General features: G+C 35.5%; 1 long non-coding RNA gene across 1 annotated transcript in view; it reads right to left on the bottom strand.

Annotated features, from left to right (window-relative positions):
* Nucleotides 1–18,375, bottom strand: part of LOC123381784 — an 89,523-nt gene extending 71,148 nt beyond the window's left edge. The window contains exon 1 of the long non-coding RNA XR_006589219.1: nt 18,138–18,375. This is a non-coding gene — a long non-coding RNA (uncharacterized LOC123381784). The remainder of the gene's footprint in view (nt 1–18,137) is intronic.
* Between the last annotated feature and the right edge of the window lie 484 nt (nt 18,376–18,859).

Raw genomic sequence — 18,859 nt, 5'->3', positions numbered from 1 at the left:
AAAAAATAGTAAATATTCTATATACTTAAAATATCAGAGAGACTTACATATCCTGAGGAGATGATGAAAATCTTCTAGATACCTAAGGTCTGTGACATGAACTCTAACCTGGCCACCATTTGAGAAGAAAATCTAAAACAGACATGTGAATAAACACTGGAGAATATGAAAAATCAAAAAGAACTGTTTGAATGAAAATGCTGAATCCACTTAGATACTTCTTTGTTGAATGGCCAGTAATGAGAAGAAAACAGTGTTACCTGAAGTGGATAAAATAATATTTCAGATGAAGTAAAGAGATCTTTAACCTTGAAGATTCAAAGAAAGAATCCATGTCCCAAAACTAGAGGATGCATAAGAATATAGGAATGTTTGGCATAATAAATACTGCAATATTAATATATTATAGTTTTCATACTATTTCCTCAGTCACATCATAAGGAAGACTGTGTGCAGGGATGGGAAAATTGCTGCAGCCCTTTTTTCAAACAGACTACCATAACGGAATACCACACATATCCAGCAAATTCTCCACTAAAATGGAAAAAAAAAAAAAAGGAAAATGCCAAGTATTGGTAAGGATGAAGGACAATAGGAACTCTTACATACTACTAGTGAGACTATAAGTGGGCACAACTATTTTGGTAAAATGACATTATGTACTAAACCTGGATGCATACATACTCCATTATCTAAAATCCCATTTCCAAGTATATATCCAATATAAGTTGTACATAGAAATAATTTTATCTTAAAGAAAGTAATTAAAATATTCATAGCGGCATCATTCACAGTATAAAAAAACTGAAAACATCACACGTTTTTATTAATAGATTTTTTTTAAATTGTAGTATGTTCACACAGTGAAATACTGTATGTACAGTGAGGGCCAGTGTCCCATGAGTGCTGTGTGGGAAGCCATTCAGAGCCCTTTAGTCAAAGGGGCCCTGCGCTTACTTGGTTTAATATTCTGCCGTCATGATCTAAAATTCTTAATAATTTTTCAACGAGGGTCTCTGTAAGTTATGTAGCTATTTGTATGGCAATGACAATAAATAATAATTAGCAAGTGTAGGAAAAGATATGCATGAATATCCCTAGCAAAATATGACACAAAAGGGTATATATTTTATTATTTCAATCCTGTCAAGTAAAACAGACAAAATGAATTAATTGTTAGAATTCAGAAGAGGGTTTAGTAGGTAGGGAGGGGCCCCTGGGTGGCTCAGTCAGTTAAGCATCCAACTCTTGATTTTGGCTCAGTCCATGAGCTCATGGTTTGTGAAACTGAGCCCTGCTGTCAGCACAGAGCTTGCTTGAGATTCTCTTCCTCTCTCTCTGCCCCTCACCTGCTTGCACTCTTGCTCTTTCTCTCTGTTTCTCTCTCTCTCTCAAAATAAACAAATACTAAAAGAAGAAGAAGAAGAAGAAGAAGAAGAAGAAGAAGAAGAAGAAGAAGAAGAAGAAGAAGAAGAAGAAGGAGAAGGAGGAGGAGGAGGAGGAGGAAGAGGAGGAGGAGGAGGAGGAAGAGGAGGAAGAGGAGGAGGAAGAGGAGGAGGAGGAGGAAGAGGAGGAGGAGGAAGAGGAGGAGGAGGAGGAGGAGGAGGAGGAGGAGGAGGAGGAGGAGGAGGAGAGGAGAAGGAGGAGGAGGAGGAGAGGGTTTAGTAGTTAGAAGTGGATCATAAAGGAGATCCTTGGGTACTGATTCCTGGGTAAATCACATTTCATAATGTGTGTCTCAGTTACACATGTGTGTTCCCTTTGTGCAAATGTATTGAGCCATACTCTTAACATTTGTTCACACTGTTTTATGTACATTATACTTCAACAGAAAAAATTAAGCAAACATCATTGAAATCTTGATGTGTGAAAATAAGTAAAATTGAAGGAGGAAAAGGAGAAGAAGGAAAAGAAATGAAAAATGATCTATAAAATTTAAATACAACATAATTATAAACCAGTCATTTTTTTTATATTCCTCTCTCATTAGGGTATAGCGCTCTCAGACTACAATCTGTGGTTTACCTCCCTTAGCTTACATCTCATAATGATACTCAGGATTGGGTCCTTATGACAACACAGCCCTCTTCATTGTTTTCTATTTTATAAATATTTAACCATAATTAACTTACATATAATAAAATTCACTCATTTTATTTGTAAAATTCAATAAGTTTTGAAAAATGTACACAACTGTGTAACCACTATCATAATCAGAGTATTGAACATGCCCACCAACCCCAAAGAATTCCTCCAAGCTCCTTTGAAGGCAATCCTCATCTACCACCATGAGCCCAAGACAACCACTAATCTGTTTTCTATTACCATATTTTTGCCTTTTGAGAACATACAATAAGTGAAACAATTGTGTGTGTTGCCTTCTGAGTCTAGCTTCTTCAACACAAAATAAAGCTTCTGGGATTCACCCATGCTGTTATGTGCATCAGGACTTTCTTTCCTCTTTTAACTGCTGAGCAGTATTTCATTTTAAGGATGTACCACAATTTGTTTATCTATTCACTAGTTTGTGGGTGTTCTGGTTGTTACCGCTTTTTGGAGATTATGAATAAAGCTGATATGGATATTAGTGTACAGATTGTGTGCGAATATGTATTTTCATTTCCTTTTGGTAACTATCTAGGAGTGTGATTTCTCAGTTACATAGTCAGCATACACTTAACTAAACTGCCTAAGTGTGATTCAAAGTGGTCATACCATTTTGTATTCACACAAGCAACAGGAGAATGACGTTGTTACACATTCTCTATTATATCTGTTATTGTCAATGTGTTTGATTTTAGCCAATTTAGCTGGTGTGTAGCAGTAGCTTATGATTTTAATTTGTGTTTATCTAATTATGGACACATATAGGCATCTTTTAATGTGTTTGTTATTTATATACCTTCATTGACAAAGTTTCTTTTCAAGATTTTTCCTATTTTTAAACATTCAGATGGTTTGTCTTCTCGTTTTTATGCGCAAGAATTCTTTATATACTCTGGATATGAGACCTCTATCAAATACATGTTTTGCAAATATTGTCTCCCTGTTTGTGGTTCACCTTTTCATTGCTTAAGCATCTTTCAAACGGGGGGGGGGAGTTTATACTATTGATGATGATTCATCACTTTCTTCTTTTATGACCTCATTTAAAAAAATTTTTAACATGTATTTATATTTTGAGAGAGAGAGACAGAGAGAGACAGAGCATGAGCAGGGGAGGGGCAGAGAAAGAGAGGGAGACATAGAATCTGAAGCAGGCTTGAGGCTCTGAGCTGTCAGCACAGAGACTGATGTGGGGCTCGAATTCACAGACTGCGAGATCATGACTTGAGCCGAAGTTGGACACTTAACCAACCGAGCAACTCAGGTGCCACTAACTTATTTTTTAAGAGTGTCTAAGAAATCCTTCTCTAACACAAGGACACACAGATTTTTTTCCTACATGTTCTTTGAAAAGTTTTATAGTTTTAAGTTCTTATATGAGGTCTATAATCCATGCCAAGTTTTTGTTTTTTGTTTTTGTATATTGGTGAGAGAAGTTTTGAGTTTCATTTATTTATTTTCAACTGAACATACAGGTATTTTAGCACCATTTCTCGGGAAGATGATCACCGGCATGTTTGAGGAAGATCAGTTTACCATCCAGCCTCTGGCCCTGGCCCTTTCACCCCATACAATCCCATGTCTCCTGCATTCTTCCATCATGGACCTAGACATGTCAAGAGCTCCCTCTTCTTCAGTACTCTGCCCCACAAATTCTTACTACCCCTGCCTTCTTAAATCCCAGTCTCTGTCTTCTCAAATTAATGTGACTGACATACTCTTTTTGGATTCTTCCTCCCTGCTTTATTGCCTCTAGCCAGTAACCCGGAGATGATCATCAGACCCGCCTCATCTGTTTCCCTTTTTTTCTGAGATCACAATCTTGTGCTACCTGTTTTCCAGGGTCTGAAAAAATGTGGTCTCATATATTTTTCCATTTTTCCTGTTGTTTAAAGTGGAATGGCAATTATCACTGTGGTTAATTTATAGGTAAAACTACAAGTCCAACAATCCTGTCTTTTAAAAGAAGAAATGAATTTACAACTTATTTTATATATTTTCAATTGGTCTATATATACTAAATATAGTCTATATATTTTCAAGGTCTAGAGGACCTTGAGTCCTTCATATTAGAGATTAGTATGCTTTGTTTTAAATTAAAATAAATTGTTTCAGTGTATTTTTTGCTTTTAATTATGGTTGCAGGTGTCTAAGTGGCACTAGTCAATCTTTAAACCAGGTCTCTAAAATATGAGTAGTTAGTTGATAGCATGTATCTGAGGTAGGAAGTATTGCACACTGTTGAATGAATTCTGAGGAACAGAATCTTAATGAGAGGGATAAAACAATGTACTATTTCTTGTTTTTACTGATTTGCATAAATTTTAGGCCCAATATGGTTCCATTTCCCTTCAATTCAAGAAAGATAATTTAATACCCAGTTAATATGTTTCCTGTATAATGAGGTCTCTTATAAATCAAAGGATACATGTATGGAATGAAGTGATTTCTCTTCGTAGCTCTGTGAGTCTTAATTGTAACAATCAGTTCCACCATTTGTCACTGACAAGCTTCTTTTATTAAAGGGAGTAAAATGTTCCCTCTTTCAGAAAATATTCAATGTACATGGTCTCGAAATTTCATACATTCTAGGGGTGCCTGGGTGGCTCAGTCGGTTAAGCGTCCAACTTCGATTCAGGTCATGACCTCACGGCTTGTGAATTTGAGCCCCACGTCAACAGTCTGTGGTGACATCTCAGAGTCTGAAACCCACTTTGGATTCTGTGTCTCCCTCTCTCTCTTCCCCTCCCCCACTCACACTCTCTCTTTCCTTCAAAAATAAATAAACACTAAAAAATTTATTAAAAAGAATTTTCATACACTCTAAATAAGTCTGAAAGGCTGTTTTGTCATGGCTCTCCTTGTTTCCCCTTCAAAATGTATCATTCATGAGTACTGGGTAGACTCATTTTATTTAAGACTTAAAAGTGTTAGGCTTACCTGAACATTTAAACAACAGATTAGAAACACAGGTAACTGTGTATGATGCATGTATAAAGACATAATCTGAAAGCAGTATTTATACATATATAAATAAATTCTAGTCAGTAATTAAATGTGCGAAGGTATAAGACACAGATAACTGATTTAGGAGTAACTCCAAAAAGACTCATTTGATTAACTCCAGTTCTTCTCCCTCCAAATCTTGCAAGTACTATCCCTGGATCCCCCCTGCCTCCTTTTGTTTTTTGAGAGAGAGAGAGGGAGAGAGCATGAGTGCAAGCAGGGCGGGGGGGGGGCAGAGAGAATGGGGACTGAGAGAGAGAATCTCAATCAGACTCCACGCTCAGCACAGAGCCCGATGTGGGGCTCCTGTGGGGGTTGATCCCACGACCCCACAACCATGGGATCATGACCTGAGCTGAAATCAAGAGTCAGATGCTCAACCCACTAAGCCAATCAGGCACCTCAACCCCGCTGCTCCTTTTGAAACATTATGGAGGTCTTCTGCTATTATTTGTCCCTTCCTAAGCACACTAATAAAACTTAGTTTGTTTGACTACAACTATGTTGCCCGTTATCTCTGGCTAACAGGATTTAGAAATAACTTACTCCAAGGTAGTCCGTAAGTTTGTTTCAGAGCACAAAAGTCCTATTTTGATATACATATTTTGATATATAAATTGTACTCACATTTAGTTTCTAAGCAATGCAAGTTCTGAGGTATAAAATAGTACATGGTATCTCCTGACATCTGAAGTTTTCTATAATGACTTCAAAATTAATAATTCAACTTGGAATATTCTCCATCAGCTAAAATGTCTGTTATGCACTAAATATTTTGCCCCCCCCCAATTCATATTTTGAAGCCCTAATGCAGTGTGATGGTAATCAAAGTGAGACCATGAAGGGTGGTTAGGGTTAGATAAGGTCATTAGGGTAGACCCTCATGATGGAATTAGTTCTCTTATAAGAAGAGATACCTGAGAGCTTGCCCTCTCTCTTGCTCACTCATGCTCTTTCTCCTTTCTCTCTCCCCTCCACACTGCTTGCTCCCTACCTTCTCTCTCCAGCATGTGTGGACACAGTGAGAAGATAGCCAACTGCAAGTCAGGAATAAAGCTCTCACCATAAGCTGACCATTATGACACTCTGATCTAGACTTAACAGTCTTTAGAACTGTGAGAAAATGAATTTCTGTTAAGTCACCCAGTCTATGGTATTTGTTATGGCAGCCCAAGCATACTAATACAATGTTCATAATATCATTTAAATAAAAAGAGCAATTTATAAGGCTATCTATACAGCATGATCACAATTTTATCTAATATATATATATATATATATATATATATATATATATATGTTTTTATATGAATTCATCTACATGAAAAATGTAGTGAGATTTATGTGTGGTTTTTATTTTTTATTTTTACTTTAACTATTGTTCATTGTCTACAATGCAGAACACTTTGCAAACATTTTGAAATAACTACTTTATCATCTACCTCATAAACCCTCTTCCTCTATGTTCTCTTGCTCACAAGTAAACAATAAACAGAGTCAGGGGCTTTCACTTCCTCTTTTACCGCCGAGGCATTCTCAAATCCATTTCATTCTTTCTATTCCAAATATTACGGCCTCCGACTAGTGCTCACTTTCATTTTCTTCTTCTCATGATTGGCCTCCTAACATGGTATCTTACACCTCCCATATTCATTCTCCACAAGGCAGCCATGGTGACTAACATCTCTAAAACATAAATCTGAGCTTTTTTATTATCTTGCTTCACTTTCCTTTAAAGTCTTCCCACTTGTCTACAAATTAAAAACCAAGAATTTAGTTAGTCACGGTATATATACTACATTCAAACAAATTTCTGAGGAGGAAGTGTCTGTTTGCTGTGATTTCTCCACTGGAATGACAGCAAGTTCATTCCTGTGACTTAGGGTTGAAGACATGGGTATGGGTGACTGTCAGCCTTAGGCAATGAGCTCATTGCAGAGTCCATTTGGGAATACTAATGATCTTTATCTCCTCCCCTAATTTCAAAGAAGTTAGAAAGTGTTTAATGACTGACTGATTATCTGTATAGGATAACTATGTAGGATTTGATCAATATATGCTCCAGGGCTCTTTAAGAATTTTAGCTGAAAAGCACAGACATAATGAATAGAAGATGGATATTTTAAGAAATAACCTAATATGATTTTTCTAAAATTTCTAAAAGTTTACCTTTTTTATTTAAAAATTATGTATTGAGTACTTTCTATTTATTAGGGACTCAGGTCATAGGGACAAGAATATTAGAAAAAGCACGAGGTAGACATTTTAATATGTATAGCTTTAAATAATTAACACCAATGTGTACAATAAACTGTTATGTGATAATACCAAGTTTAGCAAATGCAAATTATCTCAAGTTGCTGAGTTAGGAAAAAAGCTTCTCTGCACACCATTTATCATATTTGCCTACCTGGTCTATAAGTAAGCACTTTGCAACTTACTGTTCAGGTTGCAAATGCTCCTGATTTCACAGAGTGCAGTAGGGGAAATAATTGCTTCACCAATGATAATTGAAAAGATAGCACACAAGTAAACCTTGAAGGTGGGGTGGGGGTTGCACTCTGTAATTTTTTTATTCAGTAAGCTTTAGTTGTTTTCTAAGGAAGGAGGCTTTCCCCAGCTACCTTAGATGTTAACTAGGCTCTTGGGGGATTTCCAGGGGGAGTGTAAACACTGGGAAAGAGGGGGGAAAAAGATGGAAACAATAGTTTTGCAAAATCAACTTTGTCAAGAGGTTTTATATGCAATAAAGGATAGATGTCATATATAAACAGCATTGTCTAGGAAAATGAAATAAGCAGTTTAAAAAAAAAAACACTACCTCTTTATTATTTCAGGATCATATTAATAATACAAAGTGAACCTTTCTTGAAACATTGGCTAATTTTACATGTATTTGTCAAGACAGTTGCAAATGACTTATTTTAACTCATGCATCAATATTAACAAAAGGTTGAAATTATTTATTTTGAGATTAGTATGTGAAAGTTACTTAAGGATAAATTTTTTTAAGAACAAATTTTTAAGGTGTAATTTCATGCCTAATGTATTTGGACAATTTATTTTTTTATTTTTAATTAAATTCAACCTATACCCACTATGACTTGTACTTTGCCCATCAATAACAAAGGTGGTAAATAAATACAGGGTAAGATATCAACAGAGAAATATGCTGAATGCAAAACCACCCACATAATTTATTGAGTTTTCACCCTGTATTTATTTTTCAGGCTTATTATTTTGAGAGAGAGAGAAAGAGAGAGAGAGAGAGAGAAAGCATGAGCTGGGGAGGGGTAGAGATAGAGGGAGGAGACAAAACACCAAGCAGGCTCTGCACTGTCAGCACAGGACAAGATCATGACCTGAGTGGAAATCAAGAGTCACTTAACCAACTGAGCCACTAGGCGCCCCATGAGTCTTCTCCCTTCAGAAGAAGCATTACATGTAGAAAAGGAAAAGAACAGACAGATGAAACTGTTTAAATAGGATAAAACCACTAACCTGGGTTATATGTACAAGAGCATATTTCAACAGGACAAGAAAAATAAACCTTGCTATAAATGCCTGATCTTCATTTTCATTATTCTACAACTTTTCTATTTGATCTGATTATACAAAGGGAATTATAATTAATGCAGTAACATGCAGGCATTCATTACTAGTGATATGAGAAGAAAAAAAAAGACTATTTAGTAGCATCAATAATAATAGCTTACATTTAAAGAGTGCTTTGAAATTTACAAAGCACTTTTTACATACATTGTTTCTTTAGTTATCTAATTAACCTTTAATTAATGGTTTTCTTCAAAAAACTTTTCCAACTAATCACCCACCCCCTGTTCTCTCCTTGTAATATTATGAAAGTAACATGAAAAAAGAGAGCCTACTGCAGCTATTATTAAGACAATGAAAATAAAAAATAAATTAATTAAAATGTAAAAATTATATAAAAATAAAACCTGAAAACACTGAAATCTAATACATAAGAAAGGCATAATGTCTTTGGCATTCATTTAGGATATCCTTTTCCATATATACAATCAAAGGAAGAAATCTTTTAAAAATTATACACGATGTTAGTCATAGCTATATATAAAAAAGGAACTTTATGCCAGTTAACACGTCAAACAGAACTGAAGGCAAATAATGGACTAAGAGTACCTGTAACACATGTAAAGACAAAGAATACTGCTAAGTTTGCAATATTAACTTTCACTTGTATCAAGCTTTAATTTATGCCTGGTTTTCTGCCCAAAATAGGGGTGCAGTGCCTTAATGTATAAGTAACCTCAACAAAAAACTAAACTAATGTTCCAGGGAAGAAATGTATTGGAAATGAATAGGAAATATAATGAAAATAATAGAAATGGCTGATAATATATTTAAAAAACTGTCAAGTCACAGCAAAAATTAAATACATGCAAATAAACCATTAATGATACATATATTTCTATTATCATGATGGCAAAATACTTACTTAACATTATTTTTTAACAGCAAAGTATGGGAGAAATCAAAATGCCCTTACAATGCCATTATTAGTTTAAAAAATAAGGAAATAAATCAGGATTTGAAATGTTTAGTAACTTATGACATTCAAATGACAAAGTGGAAAATAGCATTAAATAAAATGTCATTCATATACATATTCATATGTATATGTAGTAATTTTAATAGGCAGTATCTCATACATATATATATCAAATATTAGAAAAAATAATAAATTTTGTGTTAAACTTAAAAGGCTACACTTGAAAATTTGGATAGCTTATTATGAAAATATTCATTTTTATAGTAAGTTTTGGATGGTTTCTATAACTACAGAGGCAAATAAAATTTATTAATTTTAATCACAAAAGTATAAAAATACTTTTAATAAGGATTTTATTAAGATAATTCTTTGAAACCTTTCATCTCTTATTTGTTGTTTAAAAAAAGAAAACAAGACTGGAACAAAAATGTCATGAGGTTAGCAATTATCCTTTCAAAACATGGGGCAGAACCTCAAATATGTGAGCAGCTTTTTCTCATGTTTTATGTTAATCTTCCAAAAGTGAAGGCAGGGAAAATGCTAAGTAGGCTGCTCTATAGAAAAATTGACAAGGTAAATAGAAGAACAGATTAGAGAATTTAATTTATACATCTGCAGGTGCTTTAACTGCTATCTGACAGATATCGCATTTAAATCTGTTGGAAAGAACTGGCTGATTATCCAAAAGAGAAATATATATACATAGATATTTGTACATATACACTTGTATATATATACATATATATATGTATATGTATATATGTACATATATATGTGTATATATATGCATATATATGTGTGTATATATACACACATATATATGTGTATATATATACACACATATATATATGTGTATATATATTTCTGATAAATGGAATAGCTATAGTGTATTTGTGGTTTAGAGCTGAAATGTTTAAATCCTCCATGCCATTATGTTACCTTCAAAGATATTCTTAGAAAACTATATTCATCCTTCTTGTACCAAGCTCCAACAGCAAAATGCTGCCACAATTCAAAGGGTGTATTTTAAATATAATTCCACAAATAAGCCCACGTGAGCTGCTCATAAAAAGTTTTTTCTTGGCTGCAGAGCTAAATCCACTGAGCTGAAGTCTTTTTCAAACACAATTTATCCACGCTGATTATTCAGAAATGGATTACCCAGTTTATGGGTTTTCCAGGTGTTTGACTTCCTTTCTTTTTACAGTTTTTGTTTGGTTGTTTGTTTTGTTTTGTTTTGCTTTTCAGGTTGGTCAACAAGACCTATGCTACTAAACAGCTCAAACCAAGCATAAATTCTGAGGTTCAAATAGATCTTATTGAAAATGTTAACTAGGTCACACGTTAGACTTGAAAACTTCAATGAATAATTTTGTGGAGTTTTATTTGTAACAGGGAAGTATCTAAGAGATAAAATATTATTATTTATTGAGTACTTGCTATGTGTTGGTCATTTCTGTAAGCATGCGACATTAATTAATTAGTCTTCACAACAAATTGCACTGCCCTCTTTTGAGAGAGAGACTGTCTTTTTCCAAAAGATACTCTTTCCTGCTTTGTTAAAGATTAGTCGGCCATACATTTTGGGTAAATTTCTGGGTTCTGTATTCTATTCCATTGATCTATGTGTCTGACTTAATGCCTGTCCCCTACTGTCTTGGTGATTAGTCTTGTAATATAGCCTAAAGTGAGGAAATTTAATGCCTCCAGCTTTGGTTTTCTGTTTTCAACATTATTTTGGCTATTTGGGGTCTTTTGTGGTTCCATACAAATTTTAGAATTGTTTGTTTTAGCTCTGTGATGAATGCTGGTGTTATTTTGATAGGGATTGCATTGAATGGGTTGATTGCTTTGGATAGCATCAACATTTTAACAATATTTGTTCTTCCAATCTATGAGCATGGAATGCTTTTCCATTTCTTTGTGGCTTCTTTCATAATTTTTTTACACTTTTCAGTGCACAGATCTTTTAATTTTGTTAGGTTTATTTTAGGTATTTTATGTTTTTTGGTGCAAGTGTAAATTGGATTAATGCAACCGATTTCTGTATGTTGATTTTATATCCTGTGACTTTGATGAATTCATGGATCACCTCTAGCAGTTTTTTTGGAATCTTTTAGGTTTTCCATGTAGAGCATCATGTTATCTGCAAAGACTGGAAATTTGACTTCTTCTTTGCCAATTTGGATGCCTTTTATTTTTTGGTTGTCTGTTGGTGAGGCCAAGACTTGCAGTACTATGTTGAATAACAGTGGTGAGAGTGTATATCCTTTCTGTTCCTGATCTTAGGGAGAAAGCTCTCAGTTTTACCTACTGAGGATGATATTCACTATGGGCTTTTCATATATGGCTTTTATGATGTTAAAGTTCCTTCTATCGCTACTTTCTTGAGGGTTTTTAATCAAGAAAGGATGTTGTATTTTGTCAAATGCTTTTTCTGCATCTATTGACAGGATCATATGGTTCTTACCCTTTCTTCTGTGGTGTATCATGTTGATTGATTTGTGAATACTGAACCAGCCCCGCAGCAGCCCAGGAATGAATCCCATTTGATCATGGTGAGTAATTCTTTTAATATACTGTTGAATTCGATTTGCTAGTATCTTGTTGAAAATTTTTGTATTTAGGTTCATCAGGGATACTGGCCTATGATTCTCCTTTTTAGTGGGGTCTTTGTCTGGCTTTGGAATCAAGGTAACGCTGGCTTCATAAAATGAGTTTGGAAGCTTTCCTTCCATTTCTATTTTTTTGGAACAATTTGAGAAGAATAGGTACCACCTCTGCTTTACATGTCTGGTAGAATTCCCTAGGGAAGTCTTCTGGTCTAGGACTCTTATTTGTTGGGAGATTGTTGATAACTGATTCCATTTCTTTGCTGGTTATGGGTCTGTTCAAATTTTCAATTTCTTCCTGTTTGAGTTTTGGTGGTAAATAAGTGTCTAGGAATTTGTCCATTTCTTCCAGATGGCCCAGTTTTCTTCTTCACTCAAAGAGTCCCCCTTCAAATTTCTTGCATGGCTGGTTTAGTTGTCACAAGCTCCTTAGTTTTTGTTTGTCTGGGAAACTCTTTATCTCTCCTTCTATTCTGAATGATAGCCTTGCTGGATAAAGAATTCTTGTCTGCATATTTTTCCCATTCTGTATGTTGAATATATCCTGCCACTCCTTCCTGGCCTTCCAGGCTTCTGTGAAAAGATCTGCTGTGATCCCGTCTTCCCTTTTAGATTAAGAATTTTTTTTTTCTCTTGCTGCTTTCATGATTCTTTCCTTGCTTGAGTATTTTGTGAATTTGACTATGCTATGCCTTGGTGATGATTGGTTTCTGTTGAATCTAATGGGAGTTCTCTGTGATTCTTGGATTTTGATATCTGTGTCCATCCCCAGATTAGGGAAGATTTCAGCTATAATTTACTATCATCAACTTTCTGCCACTTTTTCTTTATCATCATCTTCTGGGACTGTTATTATACAAATGTTATTCCTCTTTAATAGATCGTTGACTTCTCTAAATCTTGTATCTTATGCCTTTCTTTCCCTCATTTTTTCTGTTTTATTTTCCATAATTTTATCTTCTATATCACTGATTTTCTGCTCTGCTTAGTCCATCCTTGTGATCATGGGATCCCTTTGAAACTGCATCTCAGTTACAGCATTTTTAAATTTCAGCCGGATTATATTTTAGTTCTTTTATCTCTGCAGAAAGGGATTCCATGGTGTCTTTGATATTTTTTTTAACTCCAGCTAGTATTCTTATAATCGTGGTTTTATATTTTAATTATTTTTAATGTTTATTTATTTTTTGAGAGAGAGAGAGTGAGAGATAGCGCTTGATTAGGGGAAGGGCAGAGAGAGAGGGAGACACAGAATCTGAAATAGGCTCCAGGCTCTGAGCTGTCAGCACAGAGCCCAATGAAGCACTTGAACTCACGGACTGCAAGGTCATAACCTTAACCAAAGTTGGACGCTTAACCAACTGAGCCACCCAGGTGCCCCATAATCATGGTTTTAAATTCTAGTTCAGACATCTTACTTATACCTGTGTTGATTAAATCCCTGGCCATCATTTCTTCCTGCTCTTTCTTTTATGGTGAATTCTTCTGTCTTGTAATTTTGGAGAAATAAAGTAAATTAATAAAATAAAATAAAATAAATAAAAACAAAACAATCAAGAAAACTAGATCCTAGGTGTATTTTACCGTGCTTGTTGAGAGAAGCTAGACAGAAAAGGAAAAACAGAGAAAGGAAAAAAATGTTAAAAGTTAAAAGTTAAAAAAATAACAGAATAAAATAAAAGAGAATTTTAAAATGTTCATTCTGTATCCAAGAAACAAGAAAAAGGAAAACATAAGCAAAAACAAAAGCAAAGAAAACAAACAAATGAACAAAGAGAATGAAACGAAGTTAGATCCAGTTTCCCCTAGAACTGAAACTCTGCAATACACTATGGTCAATAGACTAAGCAAGTGGAAGGGATTTGGGCTAATCTTCTGGGGGATATGCCTGGAGTGCCCAGATGGGCCGGGCATGGTGTAACGGTTCCACTCTCCACTTGGTGGCACTATTTTGTTCACTGGGGGCCGGCCCTTGCACATGAACCATAGGTGAAAATGGCTTCACCCTGCTATTCTCTGGCATGGGAAATTTGTGCACTCACAGTGAGCAGCATGGTCAGTCACCCCTACTTTGTTTTAGGCCTCCATCCACTCTCGTCTCTCCCCTGTCTATGTCCAAGCTGTCTGCCTGCCAGGCGGAACCTCTCTCCAAAGTTTTATCTCAGATGAGGCTGTGTTTCAAAACCCCATACTTCAGAGACCCCATGGCCTGGATCCATGCTGATTTTCTGGGGGAGGGTCTGCCAAGCAATAGCCAGGTACTGACTTGTCCTAGAAAACACTCATGTGATCATGCATCAGCAGAGGCTCAGAGTTTATGGTAAAGCACAACACACAGCCTATATCAGGTTTTGCTGTACTCAGCTGGCGTCTTTGTCCCAATACTGGTAAACAGGGCAGCTGTCCCAGTTCCGCTAGGACTTTTGCCTGCAGGGAGGCTATACGACCTCTACCAAATGCTCTCCAAGCAGGGAAACTGCTTCTCCCTATGTAGCACAGGGACTCAGCTTCTGCTGCCTGTTCCTGGGGATTCACACTACTTTCTCATTGGAGCTCTACACAGGCAATGATTTCTGAATCTTCAGAGTCTGCATTCCATTCTTCATAGAAAACTGGTGATATTGAAACCCTCTTCTTTTTCCCTGTTAATGTTTTTTGGGGAACAAATTTCTTGTCCAGTCCCCTACAAGTGTTTTCACTGTTTCTCTCTTTCTCTCCACCTACTTTTAGGAGGAGTGTTTTTCTTGCATAATCCTGACAGGCTGCAATTTCTCCTTTTTCTTTGTCTTCTCTCCGCGAAAAGGGCTCCTTACCCTCCGTGGTTCTGTGGCTTTTCTCTCCTCCAGTACACTTCATCCCACCACATACCTGTCAAGTTCTCTGGCTTAAATTATGCACATTGCTGCGTTAATCCTCAGATCAGTTTCTTAGGTGTTCAAAATGGTTTGATGCTGATCTAGCTGTGTTTCAGGGGTGAAACAAGCACAGTTTCTCCATATCACTCTGCCATCTTAATTCTCCCCAACATGAATGTGTCTTGACAATATGCTAATTAAAATAAACCAGATGCAAAAAGACAAATGTTGTATGGTTGTACAATACACAAATTTACAGAGATAGGTAGTAGAGTTGAGATTACCAGAGGCTGGTCAGGGGGATGGGAATTATTGTTTAATGATTATAAAACTTTTGTTTTGGGCACCTGGGTGGCTCAGTTGGTTAAGCCTCTGACTTCAGCTCAGGTCATGATCTCACAGTTGGCAAGTTCGAGCCCTGCATCAGGCCCTGTGCTGACAGCTCAGAGCCTGGAGCCTGTTTCGGATTCTGTGTCTCCCTCTCTCTCTCTCTGCCCCTTCCCTGCTCGCTCGCTCTCTCTCTCTCTCTCTCTCTCTCTCTCTCTCAAAAATAAACATTAAAAAAAATTAAAAGAAAACTTTTGTTTGATGATGAAAAAGTTCTGAAAATGGACAGTGGTCATAATTCCACAACATTGGGAATGTACTTACTGGTAATGGATTATACACTTAAAAATAGTTAAAATGGTAAATTTTATGTCTATCTTACCACAATAAAACATAGCCCCCTGAAAATTATAATTTTCAAAATAGATCTAAAAACATCACTTCTCTCTGTCTCATCATTTGCTGTTATACATCAAGCCAATATCATCTTTAATCTAGATTTTTGCATTTGCCTCTAATTGATCTATTTCTGTCCCTGGCCATTTCATTCTATTTCCACACAGTATCCAGATCCAGCCTTTAAAATACAAGACAGATCAAGTTACTCTTTTTATTCAAATCCTCCAGTGACTATTTAATGCAGATTAACCACCAAAGTCCTTTAAATAATTTTAAGGACTTATATGATCTGATTTCCCCATTAACTTTTGATCTCACATTCATCAGGGTCATACCAAAGTAAATGTGATGGACGTGGTCTGCGCTGGGGGAGAGGAAAGTGTTATCACTGACATTGTGTATCACCAGGTACATGGTAACAATTAAAAGCAATACTACTTTTGGTTAGTTTTATCATAATTTATATATTTTCTACAGAAAATACATCTCTTTCTGCTTTTGGCTGGGATTGGACATCTGCCATGAACTCCTTGACTCCACTCTTCCTTTCTTCATTCCACTCTCTCCATTTTGATCTCCTGTTAATTAAATTCACTAAGCAAATGTATGACTCAGGGCCTTTGCATTTACTATTCTCTCAGGCTGAAACACCAGGTATCTATCTGAGTGGTCAGCTCCCTCATCTACATCAGTCATTAATTCATAAATCACTTTCTCTATGTGGCCTTCCTTGACTTCCCTATTGCAAGGTAGAATTACACTGTTACCACCATATACCACACTCCTTCCATCTTCATTTCTTGGCACTTTTTACTATCTAACATGTATTTTTCACTAATTTATTACATTTATCGTTCATTTCTTCCACAGGAGTAAAAGCTTCCTGACTTCAAAGATTTTTAATCCAATAGTTTAATGTTGCAAATCCAGCAGAAAGCACTGCCTGGTTCACAGTAAACATTTAATAAATTCTTGTCCAATGAATGTATGAATGAATGGAAAAAATCATTGGTGCTTAACTATATACTCAGTAGGTGCAAATGCCACTATCTGCCTAGCCAGAACACATATAAAAATGTTTAACATCACTAGTAATTGGAACAAAGCAAAGTTAAATATGCCTCCATTTTATCAATTATCAAATAGAGAAACATTCAGGTGGTCCTTGAACAATATGGAGGCTAGAGAGGTTGACTCCTGCACAGTTGAAAATCCACATGTAACTTTTGACTCTCCCAAAACTGAACTACAAAAGCACTACAGTTGACTGGAAGCCTTACCAAAACATTAAGTTGATTAACACATATTTTGTGTGTTACATGTATCATATACCATATTCTTACAATAAAGTAAGCCAGAGAAAATAAAATGTTATTAAGATAATCATAAGGAAGAGAAAATACATTTAGAGTACTGTACTGTAAAAATTCCACATAGGTAGAACCACACAGTTCAAGGGCCAACTGTATATTATTGCAAAAAGTTTAGAAAAGGAAAATGAAACAGGTCTCTTTATACTATTTGTGACAATGATAAATGATAAATTTTGAGGAAGAGTAAAAACAGTTTTAATATGGTTAAAATTATGACTCAACACTTAATAATACTTCTTTTAAAATTAAAAACCCATGAACACTATACATATTTATTAACAGATTTGTATATACATATATATTTGTGTGTATGTGTGTGTGCCTGTGGGCTATGAAGATATATCCTTTTTAAGAGACCCTCCAGAAGTACTCTTTTCATCTTTTAATATATTTCTGTGCACTAATTATGGAGGTCACCACTAGTTCCTATGAAAAATAGATGCTGTATTCAAGAGTAATTTGATTATCTACAAAGGACTCTATGTCTGACTAAATTAGACCTCTAAGGAACCAACTATTTGGTTGATTTGCAAAAGGAATCTATGAATAATGACATCAAGAGACACTGGAAATTTGGATTTTGCAGTATATTATTTACCTAATGCAATACCCTAGCCACCACCAAGGCCTGATTTATCCATACCTTAGAATCAAACTGTGTGAGAGGTGCACATCATACTGAAATGTTTCCCCATATTATTAATGTATGCAAAATTTTTAGACACTTGATAGTGCTTTCTAAAAGCACTGCTATTGTTTGCCTGAGAAATTATTGAAATATTTTAAGCAAGGAGTAAACATCTGAATTCAAATAAGATATATGAATGAACTTTGGGACTAGAAAGCTTATATAAAAATGAGAATCATCATTCAAGAAATAAGAGCAAAAATTCAAAGTGTCAACCACAGAATTAAGTAAAATACTTACTACATTTGTATTAATTCCAGTGAAAGACCTCCTTCCAATTAAATACCCTCAGCGTAATAGTTTTTGGCAGCAGTAGAGGTCACTGATCTATGATTTCATCTGCACATACTAAGCCTGAGTCTAACTCAGTAAGGCACCATACAGAAGAGGAATATCCTACAAATAAGCACAAAAATACTCTGATTTATAACTACCAGTATATACCAACAGTAACTACATAATTCTAAATGATGCCCACATACCATTATAAGGACCAAAGGATGAGATCAGGCCCTTTAAGTTTTCAAATAATTTTTAGATGGTCTTTTGTGGCTTTTTAAAACTTACAATACTGACAGGTCACTAAGTGTGACTTAATTTTGCAAAACTTCTACTGAGAAGCAAATGGTGGACTCAAGCTGAATAAGTGAACTGTTGAATGAATGAATTAACTCATTAATATTCAAATAACACATGTTGTAGCCATTTGGGCTGCTATAACAAAAATATCATACATCAGGTGGTTTATAAACAACAGATTTTATTTCTCACTGTTTTGGATTAAGGAAGTCCAAGATCACATCACCAATATGGTCAGATGAGGGCCTTCTTTGGGGTTGCAGACTTATTATATCCTCAATTGGCAAAAAGGACAAGCCAGCAATCTGGGGTCTCTTTGATAATGGCACTAATCCCAATCATCAGGATCCCACACTCATGACCTAGTCACCTCCCAAAGGCCC

Source organism: Felis catus, chromosome D4 (genome assembly GCF_018350175.1).
Source record: "Felis catus isolate Fca126 chromosome D4, F.catus_Fca126_mat1.0, whole genome shotgun sequence".
NCBI classification, from domain to species: domain Eukaryota; kingdom Metazoa; phylum Chordata; class Mammalia; order Carnivora; family Felidae; genus Felis; species Felis catus.
Note: the sequence above shows the minus strand (reverse complement) of the source record. Positions and strands in the feature narration are given on the sequence as shown.